The sequence below is a fragment of the Narcine bancroftii genome, chromosome 1 (genome assembly GCF_036971445.1).
Source record: "Narcine bancroftii isolate sNarBan1 chromosome 1, sNarBan1.hap1, whole genome shotgun sequence".
In the NCBI taxonomy this organism is placed as follows: Eukaryota; Metazoa; Chordata; class Chondrichthyes; order Torpediniformes; family Narcinidae; genus Narcine; species Narcine bancroftii.
The window spans coordinates 84,953,942-84,957,868 of NC_091469.1; the positions used below are offsets into that span (position 1 = coordinate 84,953,942).

Here is a 3,927-nt window from a genome sequence, read left to right on the forward strand (position 1 = left end):
TGGATGTTCTCTCTGTTTTCTATACCCTGTTTCGAGAAAGTACCAATCCTGTGCTTCCCCGAAATCTGCAACCCCTCTTGGCTGCTGCCATACATAGGTGTCACCATCCTGGGCCCAAGTCCTGTGGTCGCAGGATTTTAAAATAAACTATTGTTGACTCCTTTAACAGGTCATTTAAATCCTGTACGGAGCTGACAGCAGTCAGGCTGGGTGGTTCAACTCCACAGGGGAGCTGTGTACCTCCGTTCCTGCTCTCCAAAATTTCTAGTGGGTTTAAGTAATTAAGGTCAAGCATATGTGCACAAATAGCTTTTTCTTTCAATTAATCATCAGATAAATGTGCAGCTTCTGAGCCTTGATTGGTTGGTGAATCACTGGAGTGTACATGATGTTAGGTGGGTCATCACATCCCAGGTGTGCAGTATTTGTTTTCAATAAGCATCTCAACAAGAATGGCATCACCAAGTGTCTATTCTGTGGACATGTGCTTTGTACGTGCAACACACTGCAGCTCCCTAACCAATTTGCTGAGCTGTCCAAGTTGTGCCACAAATGGGCACTCAATGTTCACACTTGAATCTGGTGGAGATTGGTATCCAGGGTACCACACAGCCCAATTTCAAGATCTCAATATTTTCACTCCAACAATCAAATGATCCCAGATTTATCGAGTCCAGAACAAGGAGCATTTTCTTTAAAACAGAGGTTCCTCGCACAAAGGCAAGGTGGACATGAGAAACTCCCTCAACCCAAACTGCTGCCAAGGCTGAGATCAAGTGAGAACTTCACAACTTTGGTCATCCAAACTGGGTTCAGCGGAAAGGCGCAGGGGTTCCTCGAAAGAAAGAACTAAATCTAATTTTTTTAAAATTTAAATTACTTTTTTACCTTTGTGTTTAAATTGCTGTGTTTCTGTGACAGCAGCTGTCCAGGTGCTAATAAAATAAAATGGCATCTTGAGGTCTGACAGCAGCGCAGACATCAGGCCTCAAAATGTCATTTTCAACCAATGAGACTCGGATTTTTTTTGGCGTGAAGCTGGCCACATCTTAAAATTTAAACTGAAAGTATTTCCACATGCGCAGTACTGTATTAAGAACCATGGATCGTTGGCTTAAAAAGGAACATAGGAGACAGGATAATTCATCTGAAGCAAGTACTGAGGTGCCCATAATGCCTTTATCTGCAAAATCAAGTGTAAAGAAATGAAGGTATGACAAAAATTATTTGTCACTCAGATTCACCTCAGCTGGGAATAAAGAGGCACCAGATGCACAATGTGTTTTATGTGGTAAAATTCTGCCGAACATTTCTTTGGCCCCAACAAAATTAAAAAGACATCTGGAAACAAATCATCCCCAGCACAAAGATAAGGATGTGTCTTTCTTTAAAAGAAAACTAGATTCACTTAGAACCAGTAAAAGATTTGTGATGGAAACCATAAAGAGAGCAAAGACAGAGAATGAGAATGCGACTGAAGCTTTTTATAGGATAAGTTGTCGAATTGCCCTTTCTGGAGAGGCCCACGCTCCAGGAGAATCTATTATTAAGCCTGTACAAAGGACATAGTGAAGTGTATGTTCAATGAGCAGTTCAACAGGAAAATTGATGCAGTACAAATATCAAATAATAGTCCTGCAAGATATATTAATGATCTAGCTGAGGACGTAGAAGATGAATTAATAGGTCGTCTGCTGTTAAATGGTGCTTTTTCATTATAACTGGATGAGTCAACAGTGCTGCTGCTCTTCATTAGGTATGTGTACGAGAAGGATATTGAGGAAGATGTGCTTCTTTGTGAAACTTTGCAAGGGCATGCAACTGAGGAAGAAATTTTTAATTGGATCAATAACTATATGATGAAGAATGCCATTCCGTGGAAAAAGTATTTGCACATGTGCACAGATGGAGCCAAAGCTCTCACAGGGAAAGTTGCTGGAACCGTTTCCAGAATTAAGAGGGTTGCACCAAATTGCAGCAGTACTCACTGTTCCCTTCATAGACTTGTAGTGAAAAAAGTGCCCATGCCCCCGACAAAAATGCTAGATGAAGCAGTAAAAATTGTTAATTATATCAAAAGTCGACCCCTGCAGTCCCTTTTGTTTAAAACTCTCTGTAAAGTAATGGGAAGCCAATACACACAGTCTTACTACAGTACACAGAAGTGAGATGGTTATCCCGAGGAAAAGTATTGATAAGGATATTCAAACTGCGCAAAGTGTATTTGAGCGACGAAAAGTCTTCATTCTCAGAGTGTCCTGTTACATTGCAGCTGGTTAATGCATCTTGTGCTTCTTGCTGATACATTCACAAAACTGCTTTGAATGTGCCGGACAAAATTTCATCACTTTCTAGAAAAATTGGATTTCAATGGTGGAAGGAAAACACTTCTATTGTTTTTCCACGCTGCAAGTCTTTGTGATGGAGCATGATGTGAGAGCTAAAGAAGATTTTCTGGATGAAATGGTACACTTGATGAGTATTTTCCTGATGTTTCTAGTAAGAACAACAGGTGGGTGCAAAATCTTTTTGTTGTCATGTCCCAACCTGCTGATTTATCCGTGCAAGAATATAAAAATCTAATCGATGTGACACAGGACTTTCATTTGCAGCAAAGATTCAAATATTTTCTGCTGACTAATTTCTGGATTAGCCTGAGTGAAGAATGTCCATCCTTTGCAAATTCTGCTGTGCATTGCCCTATTACTATTTTCCACGACTTATATGTGCAAGGCTGGATTTTCGTATTATGAAGCAACGAAAGCAAAATGCAGAAACCGGCTTGATGCCGCTCCTGACAAAGATACAGCTATCTAATATTCTGCCCCATCATTAAGAGGATCTGTGAGGACAAGAAACAATTCCATTCATCCCATTAAATGTGAATTAGAGGCAACAAATGATTTCAACGTGGAGAATGGTGAGTTTCTTTACTTTTTTACTATACTTGTGTATATACCAGGTGTTTTAAACTGTAATTGACGATTGGGGTTCCATGATTTTCAAGTGCTCCCCAAAAGAGTTCAGCAAGCTAAAAGGTTTGGGAAGCCCTGATCTAATTCATACTATTGTTGTTGGTGTACCTGCGGGACCTGTTTGGATGTAGCAAGAAAGGATTTGGATGCATCTCTACTAACTAATAAACTCTCATCATCATTTGAGTTGATTCAAAGTATTGCCAATAAAAATGGAGTTTTGCAATCAACATTTGACAGTTGAGGGGGCAGGGTGATGTAGCACCATTCCTTTATGTTTAAGATGAGGATCACAGTGAGCAAACAGTTTTACTGTGACAGAGTATTATAGATATGTTTTTGGGAGATAAATTGGGAAAGGTTTGTTAGAGTAGGTCAGATAAAAACACTTTAAAACAGATCTTATTTAAAATACTGGAGCTATGCCCCATGGTAGTCATATCAGCTCCAGGGCTTTCACAAGAGCTTTTGAAGAGTGCTCAAGAGACTTTGCTAATGGATTGTTGTTTGCAAAAGGCAACAGATGAAAGAGCATGTCGGAGCTGATGCTGTCTGGAAGAGAGCTTGCAGTTGTAAGAGGCTCGTGTGGTTTTGCAAGCAGAGAGAGTCAAACAGGCTTTCTCTCAGAGAGGGAGAGAGAGAGACAGAGAGAGAGAGACAGAGATCATTTGTACCATGTTACAGCCAGCAGACAGCAGCTGGGACTGGAATAGGACAAGCTGGCAATCTTATGGAAAGCCCAGTTGTAAGATGGCCTGGTCAAAGCCCTTGTGGTTCATGCAAGAGGAGAGGACTGGCTGTCTAATGTTTCACTTGGAATAAGTGAAACAGAAAGGAACTCCGTGGTGATCTGAAAGAAAGAGGTTATCATCTGGAGAACCCCGAAGGGGCAGGTTTTGTCAGCATGACACTGAAGTGGCTGATTAAAAAGGAACAACTAATTTCTCTCTGA

The 3,927-nt window shown here is 40.6% G+C and overlaps 1 pseudogene; it reads left to right on the top strand.

Annotated features, from left to right (window-relative positions):
• Nucleotides 1–1,101: 1,101 nt before the first annotated feature.
• On the top strand, nucleotides 1,102–2,324 carry LOC138742616 (zinc finger BED domain-containing protein 5-like; annotated as a pseudogene).
• Nucleotides 2,325–3,927: the final 1,603 nt, after the last annotated feature.